The sequence below is a fragment of the Ambystoma mexicanum genome, chromosome 9 (assembly GCF_040938575.1).
Source record: "Ambystoma mexicanum isolate Mex_15411 chromosome 9, UKY_AmexF1_1, whole genome shotgun sequence".
NCBI lineage: Eukaryota > Metazoa > Chordata > Amphibia > Caudata > Ambystomatidae > Ambystoma > Ambystoma mexicanum.
The window spans coordinates 1468564441-1468586730 of NC_090931.1; the positions used below are offsets into that span (position 1 = coordinate 1468564441).

Sequence of the window (22290 nt, forward strand, 5' to 3'; positions counted from 1 at the left end):
GAACTGGAGGAAGCATTGGGCATTGGCAGGCTGTCCCCACTCCTCTATCTAATATTGAAGGGGGTATTCATGGCAGGGAAATGGAAGCAGCATATACAGAGGCCACTCACCCCAGTAGAGCAGGTCTTGGAAACGCATGTAGATATGAAAGGTCTCATCTCCCTCCTGTATAGGGCGCTTTTGTTCCCCCGTGAATGAGCAATCGGGGGGGGGGTCTAAGAACGAGATGGGAGAGGGACTTGGGCTGTGAAATTGGGGACGGTTTATGGGTGCGACTCTGTAGTAGGGCATTTAGGACCACAATTTCGTGTCAATATAAGATGCACGCCATAAAACTGCTTCACAGGTGGCAATATGACCCGGTAGTACTCTCCGTTGTTTCGAGCGGTAATTCCCCGTTGCTGGCACGGGTGCAGGGGAAAAAGCCAATTATTGGCATATGTGGTGGACATGTCACAAAGTGCGCACATATTGGACAGAAGTGTTGAGCTGGCTCACAGAGGCGGACGGAGGGTCCCACCCACTAGACCCAATCGTAGTATTATTTGGACTTGAAAGAAGGGATGAGCGGTTGGACAAGCTTCCACACCTGTCACATTGTTTACTTTTAGCAGCCAGAGCCTGTCGAGCTAGAACTTGGAAAAGGACCTGCCTCCCCATGAAGAAAGAAAGAATGGATGGCAGTGGCCAGGGATATTTATCTTATGGAAAAGATCACAGAAGCTATACAGGGATGGCTCGGGTTCTTTAATGCTTTTAGTAACATGGAAAGTACAGGTTGAAATTCCCGGAGAACAGTGACTCGGCCCTACCGAATAGTTAACTTGGAAAACACAGACTTTAATTCAGAGGAATCGGCCCATTGCCGATGATCTAGTGCCCGGTCCGGACTGCCGACAACGGATTGAACAGTATAAGTGAAAGCAGCGATCAGAGACTGTGCCTTGAAAGGGGGTGGGGAGGGAGGGGTGGGTGTCTACGCCAAAGAATTATCAATTTCTTTTTTGTATAATAAAAAACCAATAAAACCAATAAAAATAAATTTTAAAAAAAATCCCACAATGTCATTCTCCTGCAAGAGACCCGGGCCTGGGAGACCACACTGTTAGATGGCTACACATCGTAGGGGATCTCTGCGAACAAAAATGCTAGAGTAAGATGTTACGGGGGTCTGGCCATTTTGATTTAAAGCCTCCCTAACCTGTAGGTTTAGGGTAGTGGAGACTAACATGGACTACCTACAGGTGCTCTGTATTTTACCCTCTAGGGGGGGCCCGTTAATCATTTTGAACCTCTAACAGCCCCCATAAGGCTGATGCAGACAGGTTAGCCAAAGTCAAGACGTTTATTGATTTATTTCTAAACAGGAGGAATCGTAATGAGCAATGCATATGGGGAGGAGATTTAAACCTCAAAATGGGTGTAGGTCTGCTAAAGGATCTGTTAGATCCGCTGGAGGACTGGTCACTGAACATCCCCTTGCCCACAATGAAATATGGACGGGTGTGTGCAAAGGGTCTCCAAATGTGTTTATGGCTCATCGAATGGGGGCTGCGCACGGTAAACGGACGCAAAGCACCCGATATACCGGGGTAACCTTACCTTCAATAATCACCAAGGTTGGATGAGGGTGTGGCCAGCAAGCGGGCAATGAGGACGTGATTCCTCGCTGCTCCCGGGCCACCAGCTAGATCATGCCTTTATCCTGACAATTCATGTTGTTAAACTCACGAAAATAGCTTCCAAAAGCGGCGGAACCCTTCTGCAACAGGTCGCTGCACTATGGACCTGAACTGACGTGTGGTTCCGGAGATACGCGCTGTGGAATCCAGAAGCGGCTGACTGCGTATGCCAGACAAGATGGCCGCCGGGACTGCAAGCTAAGAGGAAGGTGCGCATTACGTTAAAGGCTCCACTGAACCAAGCGCCCGCAACAGCAACTACCATCACAGCGCTGAGGCCGAAATCAGGAAGACTAAACACTGATCCCGACCCCAAACAACACTGTGAGTAGGCGGCGAGCGCGCCCATGAAAGCAGGCGGGCACTGGCATCCCCTGCTCCGATACGAGGTGGCGCAACCCTGCTTGAGGACGACAGAGAGGACCAGCCGGCGTTACGATCCTGATCACTGCAGCGACAAGGTGAGTCGCGCTATGGGTCCCCCCCCACCCTCCTCCCGATGGGATCTCCACGTGCCAGCGAGGCTGGGCTCCTACCTGCTGCCCCGGCGGTCGTTGGGGCGGTCCCATCTGAGGCTGCGAGAAGCTGCTGTGGGCCCCTGGGAACGACGCGACCCGAGCTAGCAGGCGAACCGAGGAAGGCTGCCTGAAGGCGCTCCGGTTGCAGGAGAGCCAGGCCGACAGCGAACCGAGCAGCGCCTGCGAAAAGAGTGAGCAGGGGCAACCAAATCAAACACGTCTCCTACCCAGAGATGGTGCGAAGAAGATAAACTGCCTACCAACAACGATACGCAGCCGAATTATCCCTAGACCCCAACCGCTCATAGTGGGACCCTGAAAGTGGAACGCGACACGTGGATTGCAACACACGTTCCACAAAGCAACCGAGAACGGAAGGTAAACTGCCTACGCTGAGGGCATGGCTGTTATAAGGTGAATGAGAACTGTGCACTGAATCTACAATGCTCTGAGCTCCCAATAAAGTAGTGATGTGGCTGAGCGCTGAGTGTCAAAGGTGAACCCAATAAGGCTAATATCCTGTGAATACATCACCTAGCCGCCATAACACGCAGCAATAAACGTGGTTTACACACTTGGAATCAATTGTGAGCCCAGACCGTTATCAAAAGCGACCACCTGCTGGGAGGCGAGCTTGTACACAACCGATGCGCCGACCTGAGTGGCAGCACGCACTTCAGAAGCTGCAGGGATTTGAGAGAGCAAAACAACATTCTGATATCACCGGCCCCGATCAAAGACTACTACTGAGGACAACTGAAACGAGCACGTCTCCCAGGAAAGGAGGCAGCTGGAGTACTGGCCTGCTTGTCCGTGGCACGAAGCGGCAACAGAGCCCCTAATCTTGTACTGTACGAGTCTAAGACACCCATTTGAACTGAGACTAATAGAAAAACCTCCTTCCCGAAAGATAGAGTGCCGACCAAGCCAATCCGCAGACCAACAAAACAAAGGAGGGAGAGGGCATAGGTGATAACGCAGCAGACTTCTGGGAAGAAACCACGAAGTAGACAGTGCATATAAACCGTAAGAGAAACCAAAAGGAGGGAAGAGGTGTTGGAGATTACAACGGCACCTCCCTAGCGAGATAGAAGCCAAGGCTTGTGGCTCTGCCGTCTTCGGAGTACCGCAGCCGGGTGGTCACGGACAGCACCATTTGGTAAACGCTGGACAGTGCACCTGCGAAGGCAGAACAAGTGTCTCTGGTGAACCACTTGACCAGTATCCACAAGATCCTGAACCAACAGCTACAACTGGATGGTGCCTTGCTGAATCGTTGCGCCCGAAGCGAGCACCCCACTGACCTAAACCGCTGCACAAACATCGGCTGAGAGGGAAGGGAGCAACTGCAAATCAACACTGGCTTGACCACCATGGGGAAAGACAGGACAAAGAACACGACAACGCAGAGCAAAATGGAGCAGTACACAATCGCTACCCAAGTTCCCCCGCAGGAGCAGGGCAACTCTGGCTATGCACTGGGACCAAAGAATTACAATATATCCCTTAAAGGCATCATGAATGCTCTCGCCAACTCAAGGACCTCCATGGAAAAAACGATGGATGGCATAGGTACTGAGGCGTCACTATTGTGCCATGACCTGCAAAAACTCACGGCTCGTACCGGGGAAGCAGAGGGCCGCATATCGGAAACAGAGGACAGCCTGAGGACTGTAAATCCCCAAATGACCGGAGTGTTGGCATGCCTCAAGGCACTAGTATAACGAGTGGAAGAGGGTGAGGGCTTTAGCAAGACCGAACAACATCTGGATCCTTGGATTGCCCGAAAGGTCCGAAGGCCCGAGCATGGAGCTATTCCTAGAGCAATGGATTGCGGATCTATTCGCTCCCAAGACCCTATCAAAATTCTTCTCAGTTGAACGTGCTCACCGCTTACCAATGGGCAGACAAATACCCGGAGCTCCCCCGCGCACGGTAATAGCAAAGCTCCTGAACTATAGGGATCGGGACGCGATACTGCTGCAGATGGCCAGAACTAAGGGCTTCATAACATTTAATGGCTCCAGCAGTGCTCCAGATAAGATTTTGAGGTGGGAGTATTTTACGCATTATATTTCAAATTAGAGAGTTAATGCAATTTCAAGAGAGTAAAAATGAGTTTTCTCCTCTGCAAGAGAGTAAAACGTATCCAACATACACCAAATGCATATGTAAAATCGGACCCGTAAAATCAAACCTGTAGACCAAAAGAGTTGTAGATCAAAGTTGTCTGGCTTGCCTTTAACCATTTTCTTACACTAGTGGAAAATATTCTGCCATAATAACTTGTAAGTACATGCTACATACACAGCTTCATTTTCAAAATTCTGGACCCTAGAAACTCTTAAGAACTAATATAGATAGAGACTAATGTATTGCTTGCAGAGGGAGTGTGAGTAAGCAAGTGTTAGCATATGATTTACTTACAGGAACTTGCACACATAATCTCAGCAACAGTCACAACCTGCTAAGCTACCTACCCGGCTGTCTGCTGCAGGAAATTAATGTGGATCCCCACATTGTGTACAAAACCAAAAACATGATTCTGGCAATTACAGTTGAGAAGAAATGCAGGCAAGTGCATAAATTGCAGACTGGTCCAAAATCCCTGCTTCAACACTAAAGTGTGTGATCCTGGGCAACAAATTTTGCCACTGTGCCTTTTTATCAAAAACGGAAATGTCTATAACAAGCGATTTATTGCCAACTAGTTACTACTCAAAAAAGCCTGACTGATCCCTGTTCCACTGTTTGAACTATACCATTAATAGCAGTGACCATTTATATAATGCACATGACAAAGGGCCTAATTCATTGAGCGTTTTCCAATGGGGCGTTGCCATTATAAAAGGTTTGTCAATTAGGCCCAAAGTGTATATGTCTCGTGGCTTACTCCTTGCTGCTTCTTTAATATAAATTCACATGAACTCCTCGAGTATTAAAAACTCGCCTGTTCCTTCCCCCATCTTGTACTTCCATCATAGGTGAGGAGTCTTGATTGCCCGATAGGTTCCTTCCAAGATAGTCAAGAATCTGCATCTCTGGCATGACACGCATCACAGCCAATTTAGCCCGTAATCGCTATCACATCAGGGTGATTAAAGAGTGGTGGAAGTGGAAAAAAAGGAACTACTGGTACTCTGGCTGCATCCAAAAAAGAGGGAGTGGGGTGGCCAGACAGATGGGGCGGGTAGGTAGGTAAGGAGGGAGTGGGGGACGGGACCAGGATCACAAACCTTGCCTGAACTGTGAAGCAGGGATTTTAATCCACTCTGCAAATTTGACCATCGCTTCCAAGCTTTACTTGGTACAAATAGTTTGGATTTAAAGGCCAACAGTAATGATGTCTTATAGAGTTTACTTACAAAAAACACAAACTGCATAATAACGCCACATGACAAAATGTAAATCCTTACAGCTACGTGTTAAGCCAAAAGAATATCTTGTGGCTTTAATGTTCGTCCTTAATGGTATACTATAAGTCCCAGAATGCAAGATAATGTCAACCTGAAAGATCTAGTTAACCCCACAGTACTTTCAGTGATTTAAAACATGTAATAAAAGATGTTGTATAATAAACTCACATATGGAGATTATTTGCAACAAACCTCCAGCTCATTGTTATTCATGATATTGAAAACATTTGATTAGTGACTTAAAGCAACTTTACTTTTTTTTGCGTGTCAAGCTAGTAGACATCATAGATATATAAAGCGCACATTTAATGATGTGTTAATATAAACGCATAATTAAATGGGCGCTTCGGGTTGCTCACTTTAACTATCGGGCATATGAAAGGCTCTGCCACTGACAAAAGAAATGTGTTTGCAACCTAAGCAGTTAACAACCTGCAGAGCCGTGTGTCTGCCTAGTGAGACCTGGTAAACTGTCAGTGCTTGAATGTCGGCCTGAGCCGATTCTAGAACTGGCTCGGGAGAAAGAAAAAGCATCCCAACGCAGGTCAGATAGCAGCAGCAAAAGGGCAGGATGCTCACCTGGCTGGTGTCTCCTGGTGTCCACACCCCTGTGGGTTTGTGGCCTCCTGTCTTAGTCTCAGCTGCGAGCCCAAGGCTACTCTTCCTCTGAAAGTATGCGGCAGTACTGTGGAGTGAAGGACACTTGCGCAGGAAATGTCTTGCAGAGGGGAGGGGGCGAGGGCGAGCCTTTGTTACATGTCTCAGAGACCGGGAAGGGAAGGGGCGAGCGGGGCAGAGCAATGCACTTATTATGCCACATGCTGCACATGCGTTGGCTCTGCAGGAAGGCTCAAGGTGTGGAGAATGTGTTCACAACTTGACACAGCATGATTGTTAGTGAGCCTGGTTTCACCTTGTACTTTATGTTTAAGGCTTCCCTTCCCGGTGGTTGTCCAGACTGCTATTCACTTTTCACACTGCTATTTAATGTTTGCCTCCACGTCCCTGGCTTGCTCTGGCCAATCGAATCAATAAAGGCTCCTCCTCCTCGAACCCTTGACCAAGCAAGACCTTATTGATCCATAAATGCCCTCCCCACAGACGATTGATTACTGTTCTTATGAAATGGGTGAATTCTTTGTTTCCGTATTTCTAGGTTTTACTCCTCTCATGCGGAGCTCCTGGCCCGTATGGGAATCTTCCCAGAAGTCAGGGAATGCAGCAAAACATTCCCTGGAGGACACCTATGGCCTGTATTTCATTTTTAGGGGCTTGTTCCATAAACTCCAAGGCCCAGCACGGCACACTAGTGCAGATCCAAGACACCTTTTGCACTCTAGTGCCATCTAGTGGAGGAAAGTATGCTTTTTAATGAAAATAAATACAGCGTAAATGGTACGCATAAGAAAATGAAATGCTCCGTAATGGCCATAATTACATGCGTAAAATGAAGCAAATACGCACCTTATCTGGAGGGCTGGGCTCCAGACTCGCCTTTTTCCCAGACTTCACCAGGGAGGTTCAGAAAGCGAGGCAGTCCTTCGCCCCATTCAACCGCCTTCAAGCTCTTACAGACTTCTGTCCCCAGCACAACTGAAAATATACCACAACGGTACGACAGTGCATTTCACGGATCCCAGAGAAGCGTGGAGCTGGGCGGAAAGAAAGCTAGCGGGTGACTGGAGGCTGAATCGGAGGCAAGACATCGACGGGAGTCGCCCACGACCAAAGAGAGCACCATCGGAGCGCCCACAACAGGAGATGGAAGCACTGCCAAATGGAGGCAATGACTTCTGGAAGCAATCTCATCCTTTTTTTGAAGGGGATACCAAATATAATGGCTAATATAGGGTTGTAATATTTGGGGATACCAAATATAATGGCTAATATAGGGTTGTAATATTTGGTATCCCCTTGAGGGGTACCATTTAACAACACACTGCTTGAACTATCCCTTGCATTGGGGAGGGGGGTACATCATAAGCATTCACTGTGACAGCTTCTGGAAGCCATCTCGCCCCTTTTTTTGAAGGGGATACCAAATATTACAGCTAATATAGTGTTGTAATATTTGGTATCCCCTTGATTTTGAGGGGTAACATTTAACAACGCTCTGCTTGAACTATCCCTTGAATTGGGGAGGAGAGTACCTAATTTCTGTGCACTGTGACTCTGGGCCAGCCCAACGGGTGCTCGGGCACCAACACACAATTAATGTGGCAGGGATCACCCTGATCGTCGTGGTCACACAACAAGACCGCAGCTGCCGTGGGCTCCCGGACAAGCAGCTGCTCTGCGATCACACATGGGGCAAGTGGCCTGGAGGCACCCTGTTACACATGCTGGTCTGGGGCACCCAGACCGCACCCAGACTAGCAGGGCCGCAGGCCTGTGATCACAAGGGTTAGGCCTGCAGGCCCTACACAATGAGACAGAGTGCCATTACATTTAGTCTACCACCGTGGTATTGCACGTGCGTGCGGAGGCTCCTTCTTCCAGTCAGGTATGAGGCTGTCATGACACATCCTTAGAGGGGCAATACATGTTCTTAAAAGGGAAACGCCACAAATACTCCCACTATGCTATGAGATGTGTAATATATATATATATTGTCAGTCTCGTTTATTGTGTGATTTATCTGCGTTTCATGTCAACCCTGTAAAATGAAATGTTATTTGTATGTGTTTTACGTGCCTGCCATGATGACTGCACCGCTACACCACACCCTCTACTATGAACCCATCTATCGGGTCAATTTCCCTAAGGAGGTAGTATTCCAGAGTATTTTTTCAATTTCCAAGCGTAGTTTGTGTACCCATTTCCATCACTGTTGGCAGCTGTGATTTATTAAGCTACAAATAACCATATAACCCACTAAGTTTCATTTAACTCAATGCAGATCAGTCAGCTGAACTGCAAGTAACAGTGGCGTACTGAGCCAGGGGCTGGGCGAGGGGGGCACGCTGCCACCCCACAGGCTCTTTTTAGAGCCTGACTGGGACTTTCATCAGTGGGCCACCCCTCCTGTGCGGCACCTCAATGAGGGTGCCCAACGAGAAAGGTGTCCCGCTGGCAGGACAATGTGTGCTCAGTAATTCCTGCTCAGCACAGTAATTGTCTTGACAGCAGGACACCTTACTCTTTCCGAAACTTCTGGCAGGACAATGTCCCAAGGAGCTCAGAGCAGCAGCAGAGGTGCTCTCAAGTTGCTCTGTGTCAACGGAGCATTTCAATGTGAGCCATTAGGCACTGCTGAGAGGGAGGGGGTACTATTAGCAGGGACTTTAGTCCCTTTAGAAATGTGCATGGCAGGGAGTGATCAGGTGTGAGAATGTTGCATAATGCTGCAGGCTTTATGAAATAATACTATGGCTTTACCCAAGGGGGATTTGTTAGGCTCACATTAATCTGCATGATGCTATTGGGACTTTGCATGCAGGATGGGGAGAAAACCAAATCCATCCTCTTATTTCTCAACATATTTCTATAATGATGTATAGTGTAAAGTTAATAATGAAAGGGAAGTTTGTTATGTAATGTGCTTTGCTTCCAATGCATTGGTATAAATAAAGTATTATTTAAGCACATGAAATGCAAAGGGAAACCTTAATAAATATCTATATGAACTAAAACTGTGAAGATGTTCTCAGTTGCTTAAATTGTCCACATCCCGGTTTCACTATTTAACCAAAGTGTGTGATCCTGGGCAGATCATGAAATCGGGCTGTGTCTTATCTGCAGCTCTGTAAGTGATTCACGTCAAAGCTTATGTGTTAATATATGATGCTGTTATTTAAAAAAAAAAAAAAGCCTGACTTGCTCCATATATAACAGTGCAATTTAGGTATTTTGCACCACAACATTATTTGCCACTTGGCTTACTAATGACAACTTATTCTAAAGTCAGTTGCATGGCGCCTCCAAGTATCAAAGACTGATGATGCTCCTTGCTATGTGCTTTCTGTGAAGTAATGTCTGTTGGTGCAATCCATATGCAAATTAGAGGAGTTCCCTGCATCTGTAATGATTCTGCCGTTTCTTTTTGTTGTGTTAAAATGCGAGATGCCACTAGTAATGTTACCAAAAAAATAGATTGGGACAGGGGTGGGGGGGGGTTTGTGGGCACGAATGAGACGACCTGGAATTGCGTGCACTGCATTTGAGGGGAAAGTAGCAGGAGTTTCACCGTGGCTGTCCCCCCAGCCCCTCTTGCAATGCTGAATATTCCCCTGACTGGACAATATGGAACTCGAGCGTTATTCCGGTGTTGTGCAACATTTGGTACCCCATACCGAGGCTCGGAACTCTCCTACTTTGGTCTGTGATCTACGAAGACAGCCGAAGACAGGGGATACCGGATCGGTATGGGATACCAAATATTACAGAACAGCGGATCTCTGTGTTTCTTCTTGGCTGGTATCCTCATCCCCGGCTCCACCCACCCCCAAACAGAAGTGGTTTATGGCCGTGCCGCACACGCCGAGGGAATTTCATGGCAGATTCGGCTGCCGCCATCCACCACCTTATCTAGTGGTGGAAATGAGAACAATTTGGTGGGGCCGGGGGGGGGGTCCCACAAGGGCCGGGGTGAGGGTGGAGGTGAAGGGGGCGGTGCCCAAAGAGGCGGGGTTTGGGGGCGGAGCTGGCAGTTGACCTCGATCAAAGGAAATGTCCAAAATAATAGTTTTAAACGGCGCAATTTCTTTAATGCTGCTTCTTTTCCAAACTATATATCAATTCCACTTCCATGGCACTGGTGATGTTAGTTCACTATGTTAATAATAATAGTTTTGACCAGTGTTGCTGAGTAAATATTCTTTAACATGCACAATTTGCATGCCTTTTTATAATCCCCCCCCCCCCCCCTTGGGTACTATTCAAACAGGGTTAGAAAAGGAATGAATTGCCATTTACAACTATGGGGCACTTTTTCATTGGTGCCAGAGCCAATTTTATGGCCCAGTCCGACCCGCACATGTACATGGGAGCAAACCGTACCAGCCATCTGTGCACCTAAACTACCAAAAGCAATGTTAGTCTACACTGTGATCTTAGCTCATGCAGAGCAGTATTTTAAGCAGACTGTGAAAGAATCGTTAAGAGCAATTACTCTAGCTAATGGTGAAAGAGCAGATAGTCTGTGGGGAAACCATGTTTTATTTTATTTGATTTAATTGTGTGAACAATTTTTTTACAAAAAGAAGCAATAAGTTCTCCAGTGCATTTGCTTTGTTATGAAGTTCATTAGCTATGTAGTCGCGTCTTCGCTCTCTCATCAGCTTAGACGAACAAGTGAATATTTCTTTATCGGTCAGATCCTTTTTGTCACTTATGCCACCAGGCCAATCATTTTGAAGAAACCCACCACTGCGATGACCCAGTTCGTTTTTTCACCGCTTATTAAGCGGGCCCACCATTCCTGTTCATCATAAACATATACGTTTTTAAGCAGGTGGCCTAGCCATGTGGATCTTTATTTTGAGAGGCCTGTACAAGATAGGAGATGCCTTTTTGTCTCGATTTGATTATCTTGGGTGCAGAAGCGGCATTTGTTTGAGTCCACCTGTCGCCTGTTCGCTAAGATCTCGTTTGTGTTGATTACATTCAGGTGAAATTCTCATGAAACTTGCTCTTAGAGCTTGTCTGTGATTTTCACGAGTATTGGTATACTCTTGTTTACTTTTTTGGATTATATGGCAGATCCTTTGTCAGGCTGAATTCAGAGTCTCTATCCAATCCATTTCTAGGATCTTTTTATTGACTTTCCCAGGATTGGCCAGGAGGTCCTCTTCTGAACTTCCGATTTTTTTTTTATTTTTATTTTTTTTTCTTCAATAAGCTCCTGTTCTTTGATCTCCATTTTGTGAGCATTTGGTTTTCATCGTTCAACATTGCTCTGTTGATTATCTCCAGAATTGATTTCGCAGCCAGTTGAATGATCTTCCTGTATAGCATCAGACCGCTTCTTTCGACAGTTGCTTTCAGGGAGGACAAACTCGATACACGTCGAATCAACACCATAGGAGTCGACTGTGGCAATGACAGCACTTGGCGCCAAAAGAGTCCCTCACGCTTAATCCATATGGAGTCTGGAAGTGATGGCATCGCTTGAGCTCCAAAAACTATACTTGGGATCACCTTGATCTAAAGAATTTCAGGATTGGCATTAATGAGAAACGGCCAAACTTTCTGTTCATGATTTTTGTTTGGACTACCATCTTTGCTCGTAGATGGTCTTGCATTGGTGTTTCAGCTCTACTGTTCAGTATTATCCCCAAGTATTTGAAACTGGTGACGTTATCCAGCCTGTTACCCCCGTGAACAGTTTGAGACTGTGGTGTGTGTGTTTTTTTTTTTTTTCTTTATTTTTTTTGGGCTTTTTTCCTAAACATTACCTTCTTTTTTTGTTTCGTTGAGTTCCAAGTTGTTGTCTCTCAGGTAGACCTTCAAGTCATCCATCTGTCTTTGTAACCCGACAGGGGTTTGGTCAAGCAGTATTATGTTGTCTGCATAGAGGATTCTTGGGATTTTTGTATTTTCCAAGGACGGCGGGAAGGCTCAAATTAATTCCTGGGAGTCCTATAGTCAGCGATGTAAGAGTTGCATAAAGCTGGCGTTAGAGGGCATCCATGCTTCACCCCACGCGGTGTTACGATCATATCTGATAACAGGCCAGCTTTGTTTAGTGTTACTCTCAGAGGTCTGTGAGTACAAGCCTGGATAGGCTGTAAAATTGAGCTTGGGCACCTTCGATGGATCAGTTTTTGCCACAAGATTTCTCTATTCACCCTGTCGAAAGTTTGCACCAAGTCCACGAAGATTAGACCTAATCGTGTTTTGGCTTGTGCTTTTGCCTTCAGAACACTTATTAGAAGAATGTTTGCTGAAGTTCCCAGTCCACGAACGAAGCCCGCCTGTAGTGGATCATAATTATCTGAGGCAAAGGTCCACTCTGGGAAGCCCTCCAGAGCTAAGGAACCAAACATTTTGCCGATGGTATCCAGTAGAGCGATTGGGCGATATTGCCTTGGTTCATTCTGGTCTCCTTTTTTTTAAAAAATATTGGCACTACAATGGCATTTTTGAGGGAATTGCACTGCAGTCTACGCAGTGCTGGAATATCTCGCTTGTCAGGGATGCCCAGGCTTCCGGGTGCTTTTTCATGTTATAATTAGTTAACCCATCTGGGCCCGGTGCTCGAGTATTTAATTTTCTGATCTTGTCTTCTTGTCACTGGCGCTGTTCCAGCGCACTTTAACAGATGGCGTGTCAAGGGGGCATTTGTTTCCCAATGATTTATCTAATTCCTTGTGTGACATCCAAGCTTGTTCAGCCACATTGTTATCAAGTGTTGACATTTGCGCCTGGCTCAATCCGGGTTCAGAAGACCCTGGAGTTTTTGCCACTCGGAATGCGCAGCATTGCTTCCGAGTCTGCTTGGTATAAATGTACTCTTTGCTGCTGTATCAAGGCTTTGTAGTTTTTTTTTTCCTCCTCTTTTGCTTTAGTTATTAATAATGGATTTTTTGTTTTTTTCACTAAGCGTTTGCTTTGTCTTACCATTCGCCTTTTAGGTACTAAGTTTGTTGTACACGTGGAGCTTTGGTTTTAAGGTGTCAGAGCTCTGCAGTTTGTTAACTTTGTGTACTTTGAGGAAGGGCTGATAAGCAAGAACTTCTGTGCCTATTTTTCCCCACTGTTCCTTTGCTTGGCGATAGTCCGATATCAAGGAGACGTGTATTCCCTTTACAAGGTTCCAGGTTATTAAACATGCTTTCCCTGTTCGGGTGTGTGACTTTCCAGTGGGTTGCTGGGTTATGGTCGCTGTTTAAGGTTCTCACGACTTCAAAGTCTTCAATTTACTCCAGCAATTTTCTTGAGACACATGAGTGATCTATCATGAGACCCACTCCTTTTCCTTCCCATGTCGGTACTGATGGTATTTGGTTGTTTTTTATTTTGTGGAGGTTATGCAGATCGTATGCATCCATTAGCAGATTCAATTTTCTGCCCCTAAGATATAAATGCACTCTCGAATGAAGGTGTGCCTCCTTTGCCCCCTCTGTTACGCACACTGCATTTAAGTCACCCGAAATTATTGTGTGATCGATTTTTGTGGGTGGTGTTGGCTTCTTCAAGGGTGTCTTCTATGGCGTGTAAGTATTTGTCGGCATCAGTTCTGGCCGGACTCCAGTAAGTGTTGATTAGGAGAATCTTTTCAAATTTAGTTGAATCTTCTTGGGGCTCTTGTCTATTCCACAAATCTAAGACTGCTTGAATTAGTTCTGTGGCTTGAAGGGTAGAATCTAGCGTTAACCCGCTTCCTGCTCTTAGGGAGGTTAGGAGCCTGGAAATGGGCCTACCAACCTCCCCCTTAATTGCTGGTGAGAGTTCCGGGTCATATCCGTCGAGGTAAGGCTTTGTAGTTAATCATGTCTCTTGGAGACAGACAATATCAGTTGCCCAGGTTAACATCCAAGTTCGTAGTTAGATGTCCGAAACCTCGGGTATTCCATGAGCACATTGAGTTTTTCCTTGGTGCAACTCTTCTTCTGACTTCCCCTAGGTCAAGCCCCGAAACCTCCCTGCATTTCGATGTTGGTGGCTAGAAGAATTTATAGTTTTTCTGGACTCTTGATGTCCAAATGCTCTGCTTTGGGGACGGTTGTTGCTCATTTTCCTCTCTACGCCTGTGCTAGTGGTTTCTCGGAATCTCATGCACTTTGTTTGCCACTTTCTTGTCTTTGTTTCTCCCGAAGGTAGGGCCTCGTGGGAATCACTTTTTAGCTTTTTCGGAGAGTCTGCTGTCTCGCCTTGTTTGGATGAAGATTCATTAAGGGTCCGTTCATATGATGGACAGTGTTCACAATTTCGAAGATACCCCCTCTGACTGTGGTTAGGCGTCCTTATGTAGGTTCTTGTGCATCTATAGTCTGTCCTTCAATTTTGTATTACTTGGGCTTTTTTGGTGAGCTTTTCTGCCCGTGTATCTTTCTCTCTCTTGATTCATATCAAACTTTTGTCTCTTTGGTTCGTGAATCTCCTTAATTTCATAACCCATCCTTTTGAAGTCCCCTATAGAGCTTCTGAAGAGGCTCCTTACGTTAGTTGCTTCAATATGGAGATAGGAGCACTCTTTATTATCTTCCTCCCTTGGTTCAACAATCAGGATGTCCCCTGAGTGCAGTCTTTTCAGGCTTGCAGTTTGTTCACAAAGTTGAATAACCTTCCTTTGGTTGAGTACTACATTATTTGTTCTGTTGGAGATCCATTCAAGTCTAAAGACACTCCTTTTTTAAAAATAAAAAAGAATAAAATTTTGAGGGTCGGCTTTGGTTTTCACAACGTCCTGAGCCACTACCCCGTAACCTGTTGCCTTTGTGCTTTCTTTATTCTCTCTAAATACCATTACATCCTTCGCTATTCCTAGCCCATTTTGTCCAAAGATCCTGTAGGATGCCTTAGGCCCTACGTTTGAATCCCGCAATGGTTTTCGCAAAGGCTTTTGCCGGGGTAATGGCTCAATAGGCCCTAGATCACTTGCAATAGCCCCATTCTCCCTTGGTTTCTTTGTGCAGGTTCCATCTCTTGTGACTTCAGATCTGGGATAATGCCTTCCGATACGTAAGCTGCTCTACCCTTGGCTTGGGCTAGTGCCAGTACTTCCTTTTGGGTGCCGGCTGATGTGACCACTTCGGAACTCTGTTCAGAGGAATCTCGTACTGGTGTTTGAGTTGAACTTGTTGCTGTAACTAGTTCTGAGTGTCTGGTGTTCTCCTGATTTTTGGCTTCAATATAACCCTCCAGATGGGTTAGTTTTGAATGCATGGATGACATTATTGCCGAGTTGTCTTTTAAGGGCTTCATTCATAGCCTCATATAGTTTACAAAAAGGGGATAGCGCAATTGGGACCGTTGACATAATGGACATCAAGTCGACTTTTTTGGAAGTGGTATCTCGTGAAACTGGAGTTGCAATTTCGCTGAGCCGTCTCCTCGGGGGAGTCGTCTCCAAGGTCAACCCATGCTGAAGGGTTCATTCAAGTTATTTTTTTAGTATTTTTTTTTTTATTTATTTTTTATGGGGATCTAGCTTTCTGTGATTCGTGGAGATGCCATCCTGTTTTGAGTCCCCTCATTTATCAGTGTCATTCCAAGCTCTTGCCTTGGAAGGCTACTTTCGTTAGACGATGCAGGTATTGTCTGGTTGACTTTTCTCCAAGCCAACCTCGGTTCGCTGGTCCGGATTTTTAGGCCTTGGGCAGGCAGCCGTTTCGACGATTTTGTTTGTCATCTCTGGAATACGATTCTGTAGAATGTCCTCACTTAATTGGCCATCGGACCGTCCTTTTTCTTGCCATTTTATCAATGTTGGTGTTTTGGGCAGGTCCTCCGCCACTCTTACCGCTTGTTTTCTGTCGTTGCAACGGGCCTGTAGGGGAAGCTTGTCTGCTGAACTTACTTGTAATGTGGCCTCGGCACAGACACCTGCTGACGTGACAGGCTTTCGACCCAGCCAGCATTTCGGCGTCTGTCAGTTCAACAGGAAGCCGCTCCCCCATTGATTTTTGTTGCAAAAAAATGTTTCAATGTGCTAGAGAGCACTGATTTTTGCTGTAGAGAGAAGACTAGGTTTCGTTAACGCTTTTGGGCCCAAACACGTGTGTACTCTGGATCTCTGAGTCTTTTCTTCTGATTTGTAGCCCTTGTAGCCTGCTGTAAGAATTTGCCCCCACCCTGGCTGTTTTTTTTTGTTTGTTTTTGTTTTCAGCACTTTGGCAGGGCTGGGCTTTATTCCTCAGGGGCCCGTCTCCTCTCGGCATGCGTCTTCGGTAGTGAGGGTTGAGGTAGTGGCTTGCGTGGATCTTACATTTTTTGGCTTTTTGCCGCCTTAGGCATTCGCGAGATCTCCAAGCCTACTTCCCGGGATTGTGTGGTCCTTTGTCTTCAGATGTTAATTGGGCTAATGAGTTTCCTTCTTCCACGTTATCTGCACAATACCCCCATGCATTATTCCTTGTCAGCGTATCTCGAGGAGTTGTTAAATCCTCTCTGACCACAATATCGTGGACTTTGATATTTACTTTCATGTTCGTTTTCTTAACCGCAAGCAAGCAGCAGGTAGGAGGGACTGTGGGAGAGCTGCCTCATGACCTTAGGGCATCGGCCGTGGGCTTAGCCCGGGGGTGACAGTGTTTATAGCAATGGAAACAATATCTCCAGCTTCAGATAGTCTTCGAGTCGCTTTCTTTGTATTCATGTGGGCACGCTGGCTGCGTTGCCTCAGCGGTCTGTTTTTGTTTATCGCCCCCCCCTCCAGTGTGTCACACACTAGGTTCTCCCGGGAGATGCAGCTCTTACCTTCAATCGTCTCGCTGCCCCCCTTCCTGATAGGAGTTGCCGTTTGCTGCTTGAAGTTGGCGGGGCACGATTCTTCCTCAATCCTATGGCGCCCGCTGCGCAGACTTCTGTTTTCATCCATTGGCGCACGACAGGCACAGACTACAACAGACTGCGTCCGTCTCAGCATCCACACTACGCCATAAGCTATATTTTCTTTTACTTGAACCACACCCGGCACAGCTCCTGCAGCTCACCTCTGAAAGCAGTTGGGTGGCTGCATAGTGTGGGATAGTTTAAATGATAATGGGGGTATTTATTCATGCAATGTTTGTCGGATACAAGTATCCGACACACCTTGCATGAATAAATGAACAATCCGGGTCCATGTATCCGACAAACATTGCATAAATAAACTGAGTCGTGGCTGAGGACTTTAACTTCCTCTGGTGACCCCGTGCACCCTGCACAGGGTCACCAGAGGAAATTACAGTTTGCTTTTCTTGCAGCTGTGACCTGTATCCTGCTGTATACACGTAGGGGGGCGGAGCCATCAGAGTGCTCATGGCAGCAATGAGCTGCTCCGCCCCCTACTCTGTGCCGCCTCCTTTCTTTTCTTTTTTTTCAAAGTAACCCAGTGCAGAGCATGGGTTTGGGGTTTGCGGCGGCTGACTCTGGCTGGATCCGGCTACACACCTGGTGCGGGACCTCAGATCCGGCGAGAGCCTGCCCAATGACTAGCGCTGCTGTTATCTGCGCAACACTGCTTTCACTGTTAAAACAGCAATGGGCACATTACGACGGCATGCAGTTCCCTTGGTATGATTTCTGTAACTTTACTGCCTTTACGAGGTGAGGGGTTCTGAACATTGCAGGGAGATGTGCCTGACGTTACCGCTCAGTGCTGCCAGGCAGTGCATTGACCCGCCCCCAAATATTTCTTTCTCTCTGTATAGGACAGACGTTTTACCTGCGTTGTCTCACTGACTAGCTGCCTGCCCGTTGCTTTGCTAGTATACTGTGAAAATGCAAACGCCTATGTAGTCTTGCAAGCAAGATAACCATGAGTATTTAGCCCTAAATAATAGACAGTATGGCTATCTGCGGGGCGTGTGATCCAGGACAGCGAGAAAAGTGAAAATACATCCTCAGTCAGTGCAATGTGATGGGGGCTCAGGGGAATAAAAGCAGCCTGGACGTGCGCTTTCCTGCATTTGGATCGCTGTCCACGCTGCGTTGTTGCTTCCTGCTGGTGCCGCCAGCGTCTTATTGCCTGGTAAGGGATGCCGCTTCTCAGCTCAGACCGCCGCACCACAGTTGGAGGGAGTGCCGGGAAGCAAGTGTTTCAGGCCTTTGTCGGTCCCTCTGCTTCCCTCTCTCCGTTTGGGCCCACGAAGACTAACGCGTGGGGAAAGATGAGCAGGGGGGTCGGATCACTGCAATGCTGGTTCCCCCTGCACTCCTCTCCCTCTGTGCCCCCACCTTGCTTGGCCATGGGGTAGGAGGGGAGCAGCGACGGAAGCACGCATTTCCAGTGTTGTATGATATCCAGCTCCCCCACAGCAGATTGCGACAAGGATACACTGCTGATAGCGTCGGCCATTGACTCTCCATGAAGAGTAGCTGAACCGTAAACTGCAAGAATCCTGAAAAGTTCCCTGTGGGCGATGGACAGGATCTCCTCCAACACAATACCTGTCTTGGAGATGCAATGCTCGCCTTATTGAATGGACAACACCCTTTGAATCAGATATCTTGAACAGATAACTTGAAGGCCCTGAAGATGAACTTCTAAAATTCAAAACGCGTTGGCATTAGCTACAGGACATCGTCCCATGTTTTTTCTGGTGTTTAAGGAAATTAAATCTAAGGACAAACCTTGTATAACAATCTAACAAGGCATAACCCTACCAAAAATCCCCCATGGAATCAATGGGGAATCTTCATATTGTGAACTTGGTGGATGTGGGCCTATGATTTATTTGATGTCGGTCCTTTATTTGCTCATTAAGTGAGCACAAAACCAATTGAGCTTGAACACTTAGTTTACCAACATAAACAAAAAACAATCATCATTTTGTATTATTATTTAACTATATTGTGGCAAAGTAAATATTCCTTTGAAGAACCAATATGGACATGCCAATGTCTAATTATATTCTTGTAAATTAAAATTTGATTTTCACTGAATCTATGAAACTCATGCCTGTGATGTGTTGAGACTCATTATGATCTAAACAGTATGAGATAAACTTAATGCACGAAGAATACATTTTGAAAACATGTGGCACATCCACAAATATTTACTTTGAATGTAATAACAATTGACTGTTAGAATTGGTCGCATTTCTACCTTAGAACGCTACAGGAGGGCTTAGACCCCACAGGAGTGCAGGAAGGTCTCACCCTTTGGCAGCAAAGGGTTTATCCTTTGGAGTCAGATATCATAGAATACCGGTCCCCCTACTTTGGCTGTCCCTCTTCCTCGTCAACCCTCTGGTCCATGGGACGGCGCTGGCCGGGTCCGAGATCCGGCATCAGATGTCTGGCCAGATCTCGGGACCCGGCCTACCTCAGCCATGACCAGGCTTTACCAAGCCTCCAGCTTTGCAGAGGGAAGCTGGGGGGCTCGGTGACCTAATCTAAACAGTGCTCCTTTCCCCAGCCGTCATTCGCGCGTTTCCTGGCTCTGTTTGCTCATCCCGTTTTGTTTTTGTCTGTCCTGAAAGGGACACCACGGAAATCGATGGGCCATGAACATCACTTGGTGGGGAGGGGGGGTGGTCAATGTTTAAAGCAGGCATTTTACATGCTTGACACATTATTGTTCAAATGTGCATTTTACACATTGAAAGGAAAAAAGTAATTTCTAAACTCAAACGCTGTTGAAATTATTATTATTTTTTTCTTGAGCACCACACCAATACAATTTGTGTGCCCCTCGCTTTGTGTTTTATCACAGGTTATATTTATAAAGGTGTTATGTTTACAAATAAATGCTTCTGTTGTGCTGACAGCAGTTATTAGCAAATTAAACTGGGTTCATGGGTGCCAAACGGAGGGAGAAATACCCCAACCCATCCCTTGGCCAAACACATTTTATAGCTCTTCCTTTTTTATAAGTAATTGTTCGATTAACAAGTTTTGCATATTTTTATTGTTTTGGTTAAATTCAACCTTAAACACAGTCTCCGCAATGGTCTGTCAAACTGCTGAGCTACCCCGGGAGCCATCTACTATAGAGCAAGTCTATGCATCCCTTGATGTACTAAAATCACTGGATTACCAACAGTACTTTGGGTGCACCGCTGCCATAGAAGTGATTTAAAGTGGAATTCATGTATATCATCCGGCTGTGGGTGCCAGGCCTTCGCCTGCATGTGGCACCATGTGTTGTGGCGAAGCCAGGGGCCCTCGTGTCTGGCATGGCAGCTGCGGCAGTCTGCTGCTACATCAGCGCTGTCACCTAACTGCAGTATAAGCTGCATGGCTATGCCGTATTCTATGTAAGATATGTAGATGAATGATTGGAATGCCAGCAGACTGGACTTCTCCACTGTTAAGGGTATAATATAACAAGCTGATGCTCTTTCGCTCGCTCGCTCTTTTATTTTTTTGTCTGTGACTGAGTACGAGTCACGTTTTCAGGTATGTTTTGACTGCTCTCTCTGCCAGCTGGGGTGGACTGGCCTATAGCGAACTTTGGAGATTTCCTGGCTGAACCCTGCACTCTAGGTCCCTTTTGTGTGCGGGGGAGGATGTGTGCCAACTGGCAGAATGTAGTGCGCAAATATTGGTATGGTCAATCTGGTACATCTATAATTTTTTTTATTGTACTTTTTCAATTGCAGGAACACAAATTGGCTCAATCATCCCATCTTGGACAGCAAAGTCCCCAGCAGCAATGGCACCATGAAAAATCCTGACATCTGTATTAGGACTTGCCGACGGTAAGAATGTCTTTTTTAAAAACTACTGTATTTTGCTGTGCGTGATGGTGGGGTAATTTTAAAGGTGTAGTAGGAGTCACAATCGGATTTCCAACCTATTTTTGAGGCTGTTCCTTATGTTCAGTTTGGGGGCGGTACTGAAAGTTCACGTTTCATGTGGGAGTTGCATTTACAGTGCACTGTGTACTCTCTCCTGGTTTCCCAGCGTTACATCCTGCTTACTAGTTGATGCCTAACACCCAAGAGCTGGTTTTAAGTGTTAGGCAGAATCATATGCAGTACCCTTTGGGAACACCACACACAATTAAGACTACGTGTAAGTACAATTTCACCTTTGGTACAAGCCTGTACTACACAGTAAAGTGGTAGCGATGGCTGAGCAGCCAGACCTATCTCAAGAGTAAACTGAGCAGTATCAGAAGTTACACGAAGGACAGCAATTACTATGGTTAAAACCAACACTGATTCAAGGTTTCTGAGTAAAAGAATATACATTGATTTACACCATCAGTTATAAAACAGTTCACTGTTATAAAGCAGCAGAAAATCACAATCTTAATACACTACAACACCCAATCAATTCTGGACAAGTTAAGTTCAAAAATGAAGTGTGAGCAAAATGGCACTCCAGCAATTTAAAAGGGAGGAAAGACCAGGCTGTTCAAAATCAACAACACCAACAAGTGATAGGCAGGGCAATCTAGAAAAGGCTTACTACAACTAGGGTTCAAGTCAATAGGCCTGGGCCAATGTTAATGGTTCAGAGTCTTTGCAGAGTATCACACAGTTCAGAGTAGTTCGCGGTTAAGTCTTTGCCAAGAGTTCAAAACGAAGTTGGTCGGAGGAAAAGTTATTCAAAAGAGTAGAAAAGGACAAGCCTTCGGAGAGGTGAAAGATTTCCAACATGTCGGAACTAACGACCGGATTTGAACAGTACCTTAAATGAAGAAGAATGCTGTAGCTGAAGCGGTTGTTCCTGGCACTTCCTGCAGGCTCACGGTTCCTGAAGCGACTGTCATGGTGGTAAGGAGGAAGACTGGAGGGTCCTGCACTGCCCAGGGAAGAAGCCAGCAGCAGAACAAAGCATCGAATAAAAGGTGCGCTCCTTAAAACCCAAACGGGTTCCGTTCCTCCTGGCTATCCGGTTCACTGCAGCGATGCACAGCAAATTCGACCAGGAGAGGGAGGCCGGCGTTTGGTGTTTGGCAAGCTGGTTGGTCCCACCAAGCTCCAGGGAAGATGATTCCTTGCAGATCTTCTGTCGTCAGAGTTTCGGCCGATTCGGACCTGCTGCAGGGCTTCACCGGGATGTCCATTAGTTGCAGCAGTCATCTTCCTTCAGCTCCTCGTTGGTTCTCTCGTTCCAGTTGCGACTCTGCCTTCC

General features: G+C 46.3%; 2 protein-coding genes across 8 annotated transcripts in view; one reads left to right on the forward strand and one right to left on the reverse strand.

Annotated features, from left to right (window-relative positions):
* ANKZF1 (ankyrin repeat and zinc finger peptidyl tRNA hydrolase 1) overlaps nt 1–7549 on the reverse strand; it is an 803428-nt gene extending 795879 nt beyond the window's left edge. Inside the window, exon 1 of the mRNA XM_069616921.1 lies at nt 7081–7549. The gene's annotated coding sequence lies outside the window, so the exon portion shown is untranslated. The remainder of the gene's footprint in view (nt 1–7080) is intronic.
* The window catches only part of ATG9A (autophagy related 9A), a 1030802-nt gene that overhangs the window by 24981 nt on the left and 983531 nt on the right, over nt 1–22290 (forward strand). For all 7 annotated transcript variants that reach the window (XM_069616910.1, XM_069616912.1, XM_069616911.1 and 4 more), the window contains exon 2: nt 20808–20906. The gene's annotated coding sequence lies outside the window, so the exon portion shown is untranslated. The remainder of the gene's footprint in view (nt 1–20807; nt 20907–22290) is intronic.